A 19,224-nucleotide genomic window follows, 5' to 3' on the forward strand; every position below is an offset into this window, starting at 1 on the left:
GGAAACAGGAAAACTTTCATGCAGAGATAAAACATTGGTTTAGAAAAGTGAAAAGCTGTGCAGGTTGAAGATGAATTAGATGGCATTTTTTACAGTAAAACTCCCCCGTTGAGGACACTCACGGGCAGGGTTGTTTGATTTAAACCTTGGTTTTAACAAAGTGGTTAAAAAAAAAAAAAAAAAAAAAAAAATAGTTTGGTTTTTTTCAAAAATCAAATAAAAAGTGACCTAAATATAATTTTTTTCCTTGAAAAATATATATTGGTTCATTATTAGCCAATTTTGAAAATGGCTAATAATGTAATTGAAAAGTTAAAGGTAATTGAAATTAAAATTCATTTTATATTCTTGGGGACATTCTGATGGTATATCTTCAAATGGTATAAGTAGTTTTTTCCAAAAAGTCTCACAAAAGTGGTCTGAATGTGTATATATTTTTTTTCATATAAAGCATCTTAGTTATTGAAAGTGATATAAAGAGACCAGAATTTCTCATTCTTAGATTTTCTAACGGCTGTGGCTATATTCTGATGCTCCATATATACAGTGAAACCTTGTTAAGTCATCACCCTAATAAGTCATCGCTCTGGTTAAGTCATCATTTTTCTTCAGGCCCTTCCACCTCTCATCGACAACAATGCTTTTTTTTTTTTTCTCATACATAACACTAGATACGCACTCAGACTGTTAGGTGCACGCACGTACACTTCCGGCACAACTCACTAGGTAGTAAATTGCCTATGGCGATAGACCTGAGTTGTGCTAGGTTTGAAAAAAAAAAGAGACAACAATGCTACTAAACCCTCGTTTACTCTGCTTAACTCGTCACTATGAAAAAATTTGAGAAAGTGGAACAGACTATTTTTATGGCTCCCATTAAAAAAACTTGTTAACAGCATTGCCATATGCTTAAAAGTCACCATAAATTCCTATATACCCAAACGGAACAGTTTAAGTTACGCTAGGGAAGTTCATTTACCGACTATGGTTTTTGGAACGTTGGGGACTGCTCAAGCTAGATCTCATTTCTGTATGGTCTCCACTGAAGAAACCGTGAGACACCCAGGCTCTCTCGCAAGAAGCAACGTAAGCACTTCGCCCCCCCCCCAGGGCATATCTGGCAAAAAATATATTGATACGTCAAAGATTACAAATACTGCAAGGTCAAAGTGTAACGGGCACGGATAATAAATAATCATAGAAAGCATGACCTCTACTAATTTAGGGCTTGAAATTTAAACAAAATGTCTTTGTTGAAAAAAAATGAGACATTCTTTCCCAAGTTGAGGTCTTCTGTTTACTTTTCCCTGCCCAGGGCCCCTCCACCAAGTCAAAAGTGTTCGAGATTACTTTGTAGTTGTATCATGAACTACTAGTGAAGAATTCAAACACTAAAATTAAATTTGATGTCTATGTAAAATTAATGTGCAACAGAGTTCTATTATGTAGAAAAGCTACTTATAGCTTTAGACTAACAGTTGCTCTGTTAGTCTAAATTAAAAATTATATATATATATATATATTTTCCCACTGAAAGTAAATTTGGAGACGTAGATTACCCGCAGGAAATTATGGTGCTTACACAAAGACCAGTCTAAAGTCTGAAAATATCATGGCAAAATTCTGGAAAATTTGAAAAAACAGCTGTAAATGAAATAGCCAAAACTGAAACACGGATAACTCCTGTTATAACAAGACAACGGCTCGATCGCAGAAATACAATGTTGCAATAGACAAATTTGATGAATAGGGCTTTGTAAGTCTCTCACCTGGAAGTGTCTCGAAAGTTAAATATAAACCCCAAAGCAAAATATTTTACATTGATCTGCACATAGGCATATGCAGAATTTTCTCAAGGGACGTTCAGATTTTTTTTCCCTTATTGATGGGGGGGGGGGTTTACCCCCTTTTCTGTAAAATAACACTATAATCTTGACTCAAGGGGGGAAGGGGAGGGGTAGAACTATAAAACCCTTCTTTGCGTATGACAATTGTTCTGCAACAATCCCTTAGCCCACTGAAAAGATCTTGCAGTAAAAATTCCTATAATAGTACTTGAACTTCTTGAAACTCTTTCCATGATCGTTCTGCAATGTTTTTTTTGCATATTCTACTTTCGGGTGGGGGTTATAAGGAGTTTAATTTTTCAAAGCCATTGTTGCATTACAGAAAATACTTTCCCAACGAGATTAAGAAATTGAAATATTGCTAAAGCAAGTGTTTATGGTGAGAGGAATTGAAACCCCTTCGAAAAGGAAACATTATTTTACATCAGATTACATCAGATGTCATAATTTTACATTTACTTATCAAGCAACCTTCAAACCTGCTTACCTTTACAATGGCCAGGATCACAAACATACACTATTACTATCAGAATCCTTATTCATCACATTACTTCACATTTATTGAAATTTGAACTTGCAAGTATGAAAATTCTATAATTCATTATAGAATCAACTTAGGTAAAAAAAACACGAATAAACCAGACTGATCTGAAAAAACAAAACATTATCAAGAATCTGTATAAATTGATTCTACACAAACCCAAGAATTTGTCAATTCCAAGACAAAGGTGATTTTCAGTCTGAAAACTAAAAGATCCATTACCTTCCAGCTACATAAGCTGATAAAACAGGTGCAGGTGTAATAAAAAACATGTTATATGGAAAACATTCGTTTTACATCATCTTTGTTGACTTAGATTTGAGTTTAATCAAATAATCTCCCGGTTTTTAAATACTTTTCCTCCTGCATGGAGTGGAGGGTGAGAGGTGGTTATACATAGAGAGAAAACAGGTTTATAGATATACAAATATATATGCCAAATTTTACATATGATATATACCAAATCAGGGTTCCCAGCAAAATCTGCTCGATCATTTCCCTGACTCTCCCTAACCAAAAATACATAGCCTACATAGCTCAAAAAATTAAAAAAAGTAGGATGACGGGGTGTACCCCTTAAACAACATAATCACAGCATAATATTTAAAAAGTCTTTCAGAAATTCATTTCTTTAAATTTATGAAAAAATTCAAAAATAATTTGTTTTTTTTTCACGCCACTATTTCAATATCCTACAACAGCGGTTCTCAACCTTCTTTGACTTGCGGAGCCCTTTTAAGTAAAAAAATTCTATGGCGGAGCCCGCAGGCCAATTTTTTAATTATTCAATGTTACTGATAATTTTTACTATTTTTTATATTTTCCTCGAGAGGCAGCAGAGCCTTTGCAGAGTGCATAAGGAGCCCCAAGGTCTCCGCAGAGCATCCTATAAGATTGACCCACGCTAAAGCAAAAGGACAGAAATGATTTGGTAACAAAAAAAACTTTTGGACAAAACAATGTACTTGCAACCACAGATAATTCTATCCCGTCTCTTCAATTTTTTCTATGGTTTTGAAAAAAATACTGAAAAAACATCGTTTTGAACCGTTGTTTAATTGTTTAAAATTTTTAAATTGTAAAAAATATTGGTTTCCATTATCAAAAATCCATAGCAACGGCAACGACACTCTGGCGCGATATCCTAGAAATTTTCCCCGCCAATATCACTGTTGAGTTTTTTACGTTACACAATTGTATACTGTATTTTTTTTTTCCATTATTTGGTTGAATTTTCCATAACGATACAATTTTTCTCTGTTTTATATGCAGTTATAGGCTTACATACAAAGGAATATTCAATCAGTTTTATTTTCTCCAAAAAATAGGCTCAGTGAGTTCAGATATTCACTCATAGATTACAAGTGTTTCTCTTCCACGAGATTGCCGATACTATTGTGAGAGGCTGTTTATGGGTGCAGAAGTTTTGGTTAGGTTTTCCTCTTTTTTAAATTATTTTTCGCCATGTTTATGGAATAGTTTTAGTTTCCGATCACGGAGAGTGTTGACAGAGTCGTGACTTCCACTCACATGAACGGACGCCATCTTCCACCCACCTGTTTCTCTCGATGCCCCCTGCCTTTAGTGTCTCTTCAGATAAAATAAATGAGAAAAGGGGGGGGGGGGTCCACAGTGGTTTGGGCTTTCATCTTTTATGTGACAGTTGTGTCTTTATTTTCACCAGAGATAGCCACGCTAAAGTTCTCTGCTCTTCCATTCCCGTATACTATATTTTTGGTTTTTAAATACTCGCTGTAAACAAAACTCGATAAGAATCATCCGTAATAACCATGAGCAGCACATCAACCGTAACGAAAGACTAAAGCTGTCGTGAAAACAAGTGGCATCAACGTATACCGTTCGGGAAAGGTCGAGCGACGAAATTTTCAGCAAGAAAAGTGAGTAGAAAAATTCTAAACTTTTCCGTATCATTATTTGATGCTATTCCTGCATTTACACGTGAAAACAGAGTTAATCTGCTTCTTCTCAATTTTATTTAATATTAATTTTTTCCATTTAAATTGAAGAAAAAATTAAAAATACCCAAGTTTTTGAGAGCCATGGTTAATATACGGTATTTTAAAATTATACGTTGCTTTCATAATATAGTTTGGATTTTTTTTCGTAAATAAATTTCAGCTGAGGGAAGGGAAATATCGCAGAAACATGACTGTTTTTTGAAATTTCTAGTGTTACTTACGGCACATCAATGAAGAGTAAGTGACACACTGATAGAAGATAATTATTTTTTCTAAATTTTAAAACACTTTCTAATCAAAAAACAAAACAAATGATTACAAAAACCTCACTTTAATTTCTGAAAGTGTCGGCAATGGTTTTCTTTTAATTCTATAATTATTACTAATTTAACTGTGCAATTACGTTACACGTAAAAATATTTTTCTCAGTGAGATTGGCGAGAATCGGCCATACCTTACCGAGGCCACGCATCGATACAATGGTTAAGAGGCTTTCGTTCCTATAGCAACGAGTGATGCGGTTCCCTCGTAGCTTCCCCTTCACGGCAAAGTTAACCTGAAATGGACTATAGTTGCTTTTCTGAATGAGTCAGTGTACAGAAGTTTCAAATTTACCCCCTTTTTGTTACATACGGGAAATTACAGTACTTTCGTGGCTATCTGCCGATATTCAAAGACCACATCTATATGGCGTAAATTTGTCTTGCTCCAACAATATTGTGAATGTGCATTTTCTTTTAATCGTAAAGGATTGGAATGCCCATCCAAATTGCAAAACTTTCCCAATATCATAGAAAACCAATAATAAAAACCCGACCGTGAATATCCAGTTTTGTCATCTAGCTGCTATGTGGTAGTCACCGTTTTGCATCTCAAAAATCATGGGTGTGTACACATAATCGGCTTTTGGAAGGGCACCAGGATCTAATTCCTCACAAACAGTATAAAAAATAATAATTTAATTCCAATATTTTAATTCCCTACAAAAATATTTCAAATTTTTTATCTCGGGGGGATATCCCTTATAACACCCCCAAATTTTTCTTTTGGCGAAAATTCGGGTACAGAACCTGTGATTGCGCAATGGTAATCGGCTAAAAACATGATTTCAAATTTTGAGTTGGCTATTCCTTTGGAAAAACTTATGGTTGCCACAGCGATCACACAGACCTATAACACAAATATGCATACATTAAACATCAACTGCACGCATTACCAGTTTGAAGGATAAATGCAGGGCCGCAACTGAGAGTGTGGAAAGACAGGTGGGTCTAGTGTCGCGGGCTCTGGACTTGGGGGGGGGGGGGGGGAGGACATAAAATTCACCCTCATGTTTCAGAAAGTATCTAATTACTGCGCTAGATAGATGTCACCACCTACTGAACAGAAAACACGGCAAATACTGGGCACACACATGAACACACTGTTAAGTTTCTCCAACACAAATCTGACATACCTTCCATAGTCAGGTGTTAAAATATGTGGCAGTTAAATGGTAACAGATCAGAATGGTGGACTATCGGGAAGGGAAAATAAAATTATTTTACTAGGAAAACCAAAGTATGAATAGGGAATCATAAGATAAGTGTCAAAGAGGAGAGAGAGAATCTAATTTGCTTTTAAATTTTATCAGAAGATATTGAAAGTGCTAAGATTTTTTTATCAAAATATAAAATCAATCAGAAGGGAATTTATAGATTGATTATTAGTAAATATGTAAATGTGTGCCTTCAACTGTTAATTAAAGTACATCCTGCTTATAACGTTTTTCAAAAAATCGTCATAAAAACGATGTAAATAAGAAAACACTTTAAAAAGGAAATCTTAATGAGAATTACTTATTGTTAGGACCACGAAAATAAGTTGTACTAAGTAGGAAAGCGTTCTAAATGGGAGAAACGTTTTAGATTTATTACATGTGAGGAATTACATCTGTTAAATTCTCAGTGCTAATGAGCTTCTTTGCAAGCTTTTCCTACTAGTAGACAGTGAAAGTAAATGAACATTTGGATAGAACAGGTTTTTAGAAATGAATTACTTGATTCACAGATAGCCTATCTTCTCCTACCTAGAACATGATCCACCAATCAAGTCTCAATGAAGAAATATAAGCAGGTGATCAAAGACCTGGGACATGCTGAAAGAAAATTCAGCTACCCCAGTGAATTATAGGGTTAGGCATAATTTTTTTCAAGATAAATTTTTTATGAAAAGGACCCACTTTCACTCAAAGGACCCACTTTCACTCAAAGGACCCAGATTTTTCGAATAATCTGGGTCCCGGGACCCAGGTAAATTGGAGTACAGTGACATATCTCAGCACACTAAAGAAGTCTGAATTTCTCGCATATTCAAAATTTGATTTAATTTTTAGACTAGCCTATACTTGCTGTACGACAAGCAAGGTGGACTATGGAAAAAGCAGGGTGAATTTCAGCCTTCCAGACCAGTAAAGCTGATACCAGGGAGTGTCTACAACTTGCAGCCATGCAGCATTGCATGGTGAATTTTAATAAACACTTAAACATGTGAATGTGGTGGATAAATGTCACCCATAATCAACTAGCCAACTGATGTAGCTTTGGTAATGATGAAATTCTCGTATTTGCTCAGGAGAATAAAGATGTATAGCATACTTATGGAACTGCAATGTGCACCTAGATTAAGCTAAAACACCTGGATGACTGAACATTGGCTGACTTGGACCAAGACTCCCATGTGATACAGACCTGACATATTTTCGTATGGCTTACAAGACTTCAACTTGACATCTAACATATGCAGATGGACCACCCCCAATGGAACTTTGGCTAGCAAGTCCAGACGTGATAAATATGCTACAATATTAATTTAGACTGATTCTTAGACCATGATTCATTAAAATTGTTTTGTTGATTTATATGCTTGTAGGCAGACTTGTTATTCTGCTATACAAAAATTTATATAGATATACATCATACTCATTTGATAAAATTTAAGATACACCTATCTTTCAGGAACGCTTCAATATCTCCTTGAGATGGGAAGCGAAGTGTGTCCAGTCCTTCAATGTTCAGGGGATATAGAAAGTATGTTTCTCATGAATAGATGAACATTTATAGTGACCTCAAAGCTAAACAACCAACCTATATTCAAAGAATCAAACTTAATGACAAGGAAAAGTGTACAATGAGCATACTGCACTAATTTGTTTAGTGTTGCCAAGGTAAGTTTTTCAACACAGTGCATGTTTTGTATACTCAATGGTCATTACCATTTAACGCTTTTCCTCTCGCGTCCGTCAAAATGATGGGCTGAGGTTTTGCCCTCTATTTCTCGTGCCCATGGAGGGCTGAGGTTTCGCCCTCTATTTCTTGGCTGGAGCGTTCAAAGTAAAGCACACAAAAAGATTAAAAACAATCCATTTCTTATACCAGGAAAAAATTTTACTTCTTATTTTACATACCCAGACATGCAAACTTTTGGAAATTCTCCTGAGGGGGTACCCCCCCCCCCCCCCCACACACACAAGGCAGATTTTGCATTGCCCCTGAGCAGAATATAATGCCATGTCAATCGTTCCATACACAATAGAGAAATCATATCTATATACTGTTCATAAAACATAAGTTTCCTTTCGTGGATACTATCAGTGATAATCTTGAGTATATGAACTCTTAAAAGCTTTATATAGCTTGAAGTTTTATATTTTCTTTCTGAAGACAGACATTTAATCAGAGGAAAAAATTTAAAAACTTCAAAATGCATAGCTGCTGATGAAAAAACTTGTGTTTACCGCACAGCTGTTAATGGAATACAATAACAATTACACAGGAATTTCGGAAACCAAGGTCATGCCCCTGATAAATGATTGTCAATAAACGCTACGTAAACAATGTCATGCCTTTGCCAGTTGCTTAAATGCGGTCACCAAGACTTTAACGGCTGCTCGACGGAAATTACCACGAATGTCCTCTATGGGTGTTTTCCCTAATGACGATGGCAGTCATTGACGTCAGGATGTGAAAGCTCGCGTAAAATCTAATTTTCTTGAATAAAAAATATCCCAAAATTCTTTGGGACGGATGGTGGCATCACAACCGAGTTTGACTACATATTCTAAATGAGGAAAACTGAGCTATTCTTCAAGGTCACTCATATATTTCTTTTCAAATTAAAAAATATCTACTTACCCATAAAATTGGCAGCTTCGCCAATGCCCCAAAATTAAATATAAGCCTTTTTACCAGAATTTAACTTTTACTTCGTGCAATAGATACTCGAGTTGTATTGAAAATTAATCTAGAATAATTTGCGAACCTTTTGTTACCATTTGTAAAAAATACACTTTTTTTTTAAATTTGTCGAACACTCTTGCTTAACACGGAATGACCAACATTGAACTAATTTTTAGACTTTCAACAAAAACAAATAAGATAATTAAAAAAAAAACAAATAAGAATTAAAAAAAAAAAAACGAATCACACACCACTTCCAAGATACCTATAACTAGGATGGCCATGGCATTTCTGGTTTACCTAACTTTAATTTAAAAAAAAAAGTTCCAAGAAAGCAAACTTGAAGTTGGAGCTGCAACTTTCACTGGAATTGCTGATAATCATTAAGATGTATCCCTGGCCTACCCATAAAATTTATCCAGATGCATAGGAAACCAGATGCTGCAGTCCGGCTAGTAGAGCACTGGTAGGGCAAGATGAGCAATTGATGCAACAAATTGAACACCAGCATTTAGTGATTCGGAAGAGATGTAACTTCCTTAATTTCCTCTGGTCTGCACTTGTCTACGATACAGATCATACACAAACAGGCAACCCCGGATCTGAAATTGCTGATAAATATAGAGTTTGCATATATATTTAACAGTAAAAAATATGTTTATTCCTCTCGTATCAGGGTCAAGACTTTGGGTTACAATCCGAAGCACAACAGGCCTTTTGTTCACCACTTTTTTTAAATTGTTTTTTCCTCTTTACTGGACTGAAATATTCACATCTTATGTATTCAACGATAATATCCAGAGAAAAACAACAATCAAGTCAAAGAGTGTATGCTGCTAAAATCCCCCCCCCCCATTCTAAGTATTCACTAAAATGAACACAACACACATTAGCACCATTTACTTTTTTTTACAAATATAAAAAATAAAATTCATTGGAAAAATAATTGAATTAACAGGATTTGTGATTGTAGTACCCAGGTGGTATCGTGCAGAATAAGTACTTCAATGCCCGCTGGTTCGAATGAAATTTTGAATTTTTTCCTTCCCCTTTATCAGTTTTTTGATGATCTTTGATTAATTTTCTTTCACAGCACTTTTCTTTGGTACTTATGTATTACGCCGTTGATCGCTTTTGAGCTGGCACAATGCCCCCCCCCCCCCACAAACCTGCGGAAATGTGGTTCAAGGTATACAGGGACCTTAATGCTGACACCTGGAGCAGCTACATAGTTAGGTATGCATATATAAGCCATACAGTAAATAAATCAGACGTGCCAATCATTGGAATCTAGAAATTCCCCAATTCTCCCGAGGGCCCCTGGCACTAATAAAACAAAAATAAATTTTTTTCGGAAAATTTATTTTTTTAAATATATCTAATAAGAAAAAGTTCCATTCCTCCCCCCAAGGCAGGTTCTGCATTGTCTTTGAGCAAAATATAATTCAGTGTCATTCTGTCTATGCACAATAGACAAATCACATGTATATACTGTTCATAAAACACGTTTCTTTTTGTGGATGCTATCTATGATTGATAATCTTGGGTATATGAATTCTTAAAAGCAGTTTTATATTTTCTTTCTGAAGACATTTAATCAGGGGAAAACAATAAATTTCAAATACAAAGCTGCTGACGAAAAAACTTGCATTTACTGCATGGCTGTTAGTGGAATACAATAACGATTATACAGTAATTTTAGCAACCGATTGCCGATAAACGCTATGTAAACAGTCACATCTTTGCCAACAACGGCAGTCAATGACGTCACGACAATGTAGCTCGCGGTAAATCTAATTTTCTGCCTAAATCCAGAGAGTTGGCAGGTCTGAATAAATGTACAGCAGAACATTGATTATCCATACGCGGATTAACAGTGCTACGAAAATTTCATGTTCAGCTCTTCTCTGTCTGTGTCATCCATTTTTATTTCTTTTTTTCACCGGTTATGTAAGATTTTATGAAGGTTGTGACGAGAACAAACTTTTCTATTTTGCTCCCCCCCCCCCACATTTCATTCTTTTACAGAACTGTCCCCTCCATTCTGAGCTGAACCTCCATATCAACACGGTGAAACAGCAGTTTCCCCCAATGTGAAGAACCAGACATTGTCCTGGGAGATCAGAGCTTCAATCACCCCAGTGACAGATTTACAACCAATAATAGGAAAATACAGGTAACTTAGTCAAAAAGTATTGCCTTTTCTTGGAAATAAAAGATAAGGAATGGTTTAACTTCTGATTAGGTCAGATGACTGCATGGCTAATTGGCTGGACCAGAATGGTTGACAGGGAAAATAGTGTTTTTTTGGTTATCAATGATCACCATTAGTCTGGATTAACGAGGTTCCACTGTATTTCTGCCATCAATGCGTGAAACCCAGTATATATATTAGAAGTGTGTATCATTCAATAAGTAATTTTTTCTGCATGGATAATATGAATATATATCCGTATTAATAACACATGATAGACCACGAGTTATTAATACATAGTTAATCAACTGCTACGACAAGGGGACACCAATATTGTTTAGTAAGGGACAACTCCAGGTTGTGATGTAGCAGGGAGTTTTTCTCTAGAGTTGTCAATAAATAAAATAGAATTCACAACCCCTGGAGAGATAAGCCAACACAATTGATATGCTTAAAAAAAAGTACAATAGACAGAGTTGGATAAATCGAGGAGATATCCATACTTGAATAAGACAACCATAATCTTTTTATAAGCAGTGTACTATACATTTATTTTTTTGTTTCATGATATGTGCTTCTATATCGAATTGCTCTATTTCGATTATATTTGAAATCCATATTATTGTACGAGCATCTTTTTTTTTTTTTTTCAGCCAACTTGATGGGCAATTTGCGTGTTGTGGCCTTTGTATTTATATACACTGAATTTTAATTTTAAACTGGTAAAAGAAACATTTTTTCAAATTTTAAACGCTTTTTTCTTTTTAATATTTTCGGAGGTTAATTATGTTCACCTTTTCACTATTAGTCTGGTTAATCGAGGTTCTACTATACTCAAAAAATACAACAGACTATTAGCAGCTGTACACTGAATAAACACAAAGTGTACTTTGTCTATATAAGATACAATAATCTGGGTGATGTCACCTTCGCTGCATCAACAGCTATATGCCAAAAGTACACATAGCAATGTGTACTATCCTTCGCTCCTTTTAAAACAGTGTTACCAAGACTCAACAGCTTTGCGAAATAATTATAAAAATTTCCTCTTTTCATGTAAGGCAAGGATTTTTATCCTATTGTGCTCCAAAGACCCTCTGTACAAGTACGACAGAGGAAAGAGACCTTCACTAATAAGATGAAAAAGCCACAGGCCCTTCTATACAATAGATACTCAGAGGGTCATATACCTGGAATTTTAGAAAATGCATAAAAATTTAATTCACACATCCTGTGGGATGAATTCTTTCTCAGTTTCAAAGAAAAAAGTAAAAAGAAAAACCTCTCAGACTTTTCTCTTTTTTTAATTCTTTCTACCTTCTATCGTGATCACGCGACCTTGAAAAGTAATTTTACCACATTCAAGTACAAATGAAATATTTTACTTGTGATTGTTAAAGGATTACATGACTAAGGGGTGTATCACCTTCTGATTCTTAATAACCAATCATCCATACGTAAGAATCGGCCCGTAACAATCACGTTAAGAATAGAGCTCCGAATGCAACCACGGTGTGATTGTTAAAAGTTATTCTTAAGGTCATGTGACGATGGACAGGCAAAAAAATTTCCCTTCTGGGAAATTTTGCCATTGACCAATCAGCACCAAGCTAAAAATTAACTTGTTGACAAGATGGGGGGAGAAGAAAAGGAACTTTAGAGTGACGCTAGCCTGAAAAAATGACGGAGATTATTTCAGCAGATGTGAATATGGTTGAGAAATAATAAATACATATTTTTTCAATATGTTGCAGCAAAAAACAAACATATCCATACTTAATCATCCGATACGATTCAAATCCAAAGATTCATTCAACAGGATGGATCCCTGCCACCCTTCATAAAAAGGGACTATGCCATATATGTTACGGCGAAAGTGATAAAGAGCTATTATTATATGAATAATCACAGGCCAATTCGGTAAGTTTGATAAATTTTGCTCATATACCGTGAATCTATCATTTGTAGGTCATTATCCATAATCGTCAAACCATGGTTGATGCAATAAATGAGTCATTATGTTTACATTATGTATGTAAGTGAAGCGAACATTACAAGACTAACAATAATTTTTATAATATGCTTAATGATTCTTTAAATTAACTGTCATGGCAAAATGAATGTGATACTGTACATGTCTTTTTTACTATCTGCTCCTGAATTCTTAAGACAATGATTTTCACCAATGATCTTGCTAATAGCATCTGAAGTTATTAGGTCCATAATTATTTTTATTTTCAACGCTGGGAGGAAGCGTTGGATGTAATTGTCATTGTTTTTCATCCTCTTTTTTCAGTTTTCCTTCTAATTCAATTAATATCGTAGAACTAGCGTGCTTACTGAATGACTATACATTTGTTGAGAGTTTCGTTTTGTTTATCCCTATAACAGGTGTTACAGCATAATACATCAATATTAAAAATGGTCATCACTTCTGTAATGTTGGCTTTTTTACATACACTGAAGCACATGAAAAAAACACAGCAGCAGGTTAATGATGATTTTTATGTACAATTATATTTTGGCCGATTAGAGTTATATCTCTCGCTCTAATCTATCTATAGAATCTTGAATCTATCTATAGAAGAAATTCAATTTTCTCTGAAATATTAAACTAATAAAAAATTTCAAATCTACAAGTTCCCATAATATGAAAAAAAATTGTATTTATGACTCCTTTATCATGATATTTATGGATTGAGAATTTGAGAATTATGCATACTCACTGGTAAAATATAACAAAATTTATCAAACTTTATCAAAATAATCAGATATTTTATCACTATTATCAACATATATGTGCTGTATATAGACTCCAACACTGTTTTCAACTCTCCCACACAACCTTCAGATAACTTTTCGATATAACTTTAAAAAGTCTAACGAATTCCTTATTTGGAAATAAAAATGCATTGTCAAATTTTTCTCCTCCATTTTTCAAAATATGAATCATAAAAAAAAACTTCTATTAAAGAAAGAAGTTATCTCCCATGAAAGAAAAAATTGTTTACTAAGAATCGAGCTAAGAAGTGGGCAGCTTCGGTCTTAACTCTATTCTTATTTTTTACTGAACAAAAACGATTCTTAGTTAAGAATGTGATAGCAAAAAATTCCCTCTCGATTCTTAACTTAAGATCAAATCCATAGTTAAGAAGCGATTCTTATTAAGAATCAGAAGGTGGTACGTCCCGTGATATCTAATTGACACTTACACTGTTAAGCAGGGGTGGGAAGTGACTAAGTCTATTTCGAAGCAGCTTTGGAGCAGCACAATTCAGGATTCTGAGCAGTTTTGGAGCAGCAAATTCGAGATTTGGAGCAATTTTGGAGCAGCAAAATATGGGATTCGGAGCAGATATTTATAAATGGGAGCAGTGAAATTGACAAGAATATTTTTGTTAACCCTCAACCCTTTTCAAAATAAAACTGCAGCATGTCTTTTGTTATCAAACATCTTTTCGTCAGCTTGATTTTTGTTTTTGGTGTTTTAGGCTTTTGACACCTTGTTTGAAAGAGCGGCTGTCATAAAATTTTTTGCACCTGTCTATTTAAGATGATTTTTGCTTACTGACGACACTATTTGCTGCCTTGAACAGCAGCACTTCAAATTAGATAAAAAAAATTTATAAGTTTTTAATTTTTTTATACTTGGAAAGAAATTGTTGCAAAATGGGAGAGAATTTCGGAAGAATCAACTCGATGTTTGGCGATTCAGAACTCATTATCTGGCGAGATTGTCGAATAACGAGCGTTAAATTGCCGAAGTTTCTAAACTAACATTCGTAATGCGGACATGCGCTTTTTACTCCCGGAATGAAAATTTTTTTCACGAAACATCGGGATTTAACACAATGACAATCGACTACAGTAATTTCTGCTGCTTCCAGTGACGACTTTTTTTTTAAACGGAAACACTCGAATTTGCACTTTAAAGCTGAAAGACATTGTAAACCATCTTCAGTTCCACGATCACGGACAATATCGGGGTTTCGCGATTGAAAGCCCGATCAGGGCCGATAGTTTAAGTATAGTGGAATAAAACACGCTCTTCTCATAAAGAAACGTTTCGTGGCTAGCAGGAACAAAATTTTTTTGCTGCCCTTCCCGAAATTCCGGGCATACTGAAGCAAAATTCGCTATTTGGCGCAGAAAAATGCGAAAATACCCTATTGGAGCAGGATGGCGCAAGATATTAGTTTTGGCGCAGTGCGGCGCCATTGGCACAGAGTTCCCACCCCTGTGTTAAGTTTCACCAACACAATAATGCTCTGACATAACTCCCATATTCAGGCGTGAAAATATGCTATGCCTGTCAAAGGGTGGTAGATTAGAATTTAGGACATCCGGGAAGCGAAAAATAAAATCATTTCACCAGGAAATCCTGTTGCAAGAATTTATACGAATAAGCGTCAGCATCACTTGCTGTAAATTTAATCAGAAGTTATAATTAAAAGAGGTAAGATTTTCCGAAATAGGAAAAAAAAATGGTCAGAAGAGAGAATTTATAGATTAGTACGTATATAAATGTGCAAATATTTGTTAATGGGTATCTTTAGAAGCTTTCTCTACCAGCAGATGATAAAAGTAAAACAACCTAGTAATAAGTTGGTAAATTAAATTTTTTTCAATGAACCTTTGGATTGAACATTTCTTTAGAAATAAATTTGATTTACAGGGATGCAGGTGAATGATAGGGGGACCATCAATATTTTTTAAATAAACCCACTTTCACTCACAAAAGACCCAGATCTGACCAATAACATGGTTCCCAAGTAAATTAGACTCTCATACTTGCTAACCTCTAGGTACTTGCTTATTATCCATGCCAGGTTACCAATATAAGACAATGGCTAATTATGCAGTTACTTAATTCAACCATTATTGAAAGTTCATTTCCCTGACACAGATATTACACAAGTACCCAATAATATTCTGTATTTAACAAGATCCTGTCATTATGCAAATTAAAAAAATTCACTTACAAAGCATGGCATCTCCAAGAGACTCACCTGTGAAAATCAGAAGAAAATCTGGTCCAACAGCATCTTATGTGTGGTGTGACTAGGTCATTTTTTTCTGTTACCTTCAATTGATGAGGACATCTGAGATGTGACATCTTGAGGATGCAGCTCCCAAAACAAATAAGCATACATACATTAAAACAGAATGAGACAAGAGACATAGATTTCCTTCGAAGCAGTGAATGACACCAACACAAAGACAGATATAACGACAAAGCATCACAAAGTACAAAAAAAAAAAAAAAACTGCAGGGCAGTTAAATTTGGGACTTGAAGCCACAGAAAAACCATTTCTTCTCAAGACTCGCTCCTATACCGGTTGACTCTTCCTTGAAGACAGTGGGGAACTTCTTCATCAAGGCTTCAACGTCTCTGGCCCTGATGGTACAATCGATCTGATGGAGATACGAACATATGTAATCAATGCTAGCCCCAAAAGGGTGAACATTCAGGAATGTAGATATCAATCCAATCATGCAGGCTTCTCCTGTAGTAACAGTCAATACATTATTGGAAGTCGACGTGACAGAGGAACTGAATGCCAGTGTTTCTCGCTGGAGGTCCAAATCAGTATCTTTAACAGCAAAATTTCTGAGACTCAATTTGTCTCCGTCTCTTTCATGAGCGCATTCACTATGATCTTCATTTTTTCTCTCTTCTTTTTTCAATTTATAAGCTCTTAATTCCTTTAGTTCTGCTTCTTCTTTGGTACGTTTTTGAGACATGTTCATTAGTTCCTTTTGCATATTCTGTAAAGCTTGTTGCAATGCATGCAGCTGGCGATCTTTGAGATCTCGCTCTTGCTCAGACTCAGATCTTAACAGAACAGCTTCATTCTGAGATGCTTCCAGTTGGCATCTAAGAGAATCATTTTCTTCTCGTAACTTATTAAGCTCTTCAGCTGCACTATTGACGATCAACTGATCATTTGTTTCAATAATTTCACCGCCATCTTCTTTGCCAGAATTTTCTCCTTCATCTTCACTAACATCCATTTCATCTTCGATCCTGTCATTTAGAACTTCTTCCACATGAGCGTTCTTTATTTCTTCGGTCTGTTTCTTCCAAAGTTCTATATTCTTACGCTGGGCTTTTGTAAAATGATCCCAAACCTTCTGCAAGTTAGCAGCATTAAAGACTTTGCCAATTTCATTAAACTGCAATAAGATTCCTTGCATCTGTTGTTTCAACATCATTTTGGCCTTGTTCAATTCATCTTCATATTTCAACTTTTCGTTCATAAGACGACGAACATGACTATTGGTGCTCTGTATCATGGAATAAAAGTATCCAGAATTCATCTTGTTACATTCACCCCTCTCTAGCCATGTTATAAGAACAAATACTGCTTGTTGAAACGTTTCTTCGCTTCGGAGTTTCTCACCCAGGACAGCAGCTTCGTGATCTGAATAATGGACAACTGGTGGGGGAGTAGGTGGATCATAATAACCTTGTTCTAGTTTTTCTCTGTGACGAGCTTCTCTTTGCAACGACCGTTGCCTACACTCGTACTCGTATTGATCATCACGAGCCTGAGCATAATCAACATGTAACCTCCCAGTGTTAGGAGCATCATCCTTATTATCAATCTTAATACGATACCCAGAAAAACATATAGCATGATCAATGTAAGACTCGCTGGCAAACCGAATGTGACAAAAGTTCTTTTTGCTCATCCGTATTGTAAGGATCTCACCACATCTCTCAAAAATTTCTTTCATGATTTCCTCTGTAGCATTCTCGGGAAGTCCCCCAACAAAAACGGTTTTGCATCCCAAGGGCTTTTCCCTGGTAGTAGGTGGTGGGGCATTAGGATTCGGGGGATACAACACACACTTATTCAAATGCAAAACCTCTCTGGTGCCCATCATCAAATTCGGATCTGCGCTCATCATTCCATACTGACCATAGTTGCCCATTCCCATCATACCAAACAGGTTGGGATCACCCGCCATCCCCATGAATGCATATGGATTTATACCTGCTCCCGAATTGGCTGCGTTCATGTCCATGCTCGGTGTAACCGCCATACCTGCTGAGGTAGAAGCTGCTGCTGCTACGTTCATGTTCATGCCTTCCAGAGGGTTCATGCCCCACTGCGAAGAGTTCATCGCAGCAAAGAGACCATAGGACGACAGGTTTGACATCATACCTAGAGCAGCTCTTCGGTTATTGTCCATGTAGGCAGCATCAGCCGAGCCATACGCCGCGTAAGATGGGTAAGCCGGTTGCTGCTGCTGTTGGAGAGGTGGTGGTTGCTGTTGCTGCTGAAGTGGCTGTTGTTGCTGCTGCTGCTGCTCTTCGCGGAATCGATCCTTCGACTCTTCCTCCCGGAAATTCTCGCGATTCCTACTGCCGTGAGCAGCGCGTTCCTTCTCTCTAGCACCACCAGTGTTGCTGTTGTTCGAGTTCCAAGAGTCTCTATCGTGGCTCCGTTCCCGTACCTTTTTGTGTGGTTGATCTCTTTCTCTGCGATGCTCTCTGCCGTGGCCATCGTACCAGGAAGTGGTCGCCGCTGACGTAGAAGCCACAGGTTTGGTTTCCCGATTTCCTCCATTCTCGGAATACGGCAATCGAGCTTTCTGTTTGCCCGCCGAATTGAAATCCGTAGAATTATTATTTGAACCTTCCATACTTACATACAACAATCATCAGATTCAACTTTGGGAAATGAATATGACGAACTGACTGAGCGAACTAGCACACACACGAAGACGAATTGCAGTAATGGCGTCTGATTTGCCTTTGTTATCGCTTTAGGAACCCCACGCGCATGTTCAACGTCTGCAGAGTCCAGGCACAGGGTATTACTTAATCCTGCGTAGAAGTTTGCGCATTTCTTGTTTTTCAGCTGCAAATGCAACAAAATTTCCTAGTTGATTATTTATTTTTTTTTGTTATTGTTAAAATAATATTTTTACGATTACTATCACGTGTAATGGCAAATTTTGTTAAAAATTTTTTTTTTTTGAATACAATGAATTTTCGAAATCAAATTTCGGGGTCATTCAAGTATTACGTCAGCATCGGAGGGGGGGGGGATTTCGGATTTGCTGATTTTTGATGACAAGGGGGGAGGGGGTTTTGAAGGTTGCTTACGTCATCAACCACCCTTTTTGAAGATATGAAATATTCTATGCTGCTGACGAAATTTTGCTGGGGGGGGGGGGGGGTCGTCCGTGTTTTGCTGACTTTTGCTGAAAAGGGGTGGGGGTGGGTCAAAAATGGCTTAAAATCTGCTTACGTCATACTTGAATGGTTCCTTAAAAAAATTTTCAGGCCGAAAAAAAAATAATGTGCTCTTAAATCTAGTAAAAGCTAGGCTGACCATATTTTCTCCAGAGAAATACGGGACATTGCCAATTATCGCCTAAACTAAACAAAGTAGCCAAATATTGTTGAAATTACGGGAAAATCACAAACGA

General features: G+C 36.2%; 1 pseudogene across 3 annotated transcripts in view; it reads right to left on the reverse strand.

The window, feature by feature from the left end:
• Positions 1–18,582, reverse strand: part of LOC149069225 (ecto-NOX disulfide-thiol exchanger 2 pseudogene) — a 58,212-nt pseudogene extending 39,630 nt beyond the window's left edge. For all 3 annotated transcript variants that reach the window (XR_016195155.1, XR_016195154.1, XR_016195153.1), the window contains exon 1: positions 15,788–18,582. The product of XR_016195155.1 is annotated as an ecto-NOX disulfide-thiol exchanger 2 pseudogene, transcript variant X3 (transcript). The remainder of the gene's footprint in view (positions 1–15,787) is intronic.
• Positions 18,583–19,224: the final 642 nt, after the last annotated feature.

Source organism: Pholcus phalangioides, unplaced genomic scaffold (assembly GCF_987345545.1).
Source record: "Pholcus phalangioides strain wild (caught in Gottingen) unplaced genomic scaffold, Ppha-v1.0 ptg000024l_1, whole genome shotgun sequence".
NCBI classification, from domain to species: domain Eukaryota; kingdom Metazoa; phylum Arthropoda; class Arachnida; order Araneae; family Pholcidae; genus Pholcus; species Pholcus phalangioides.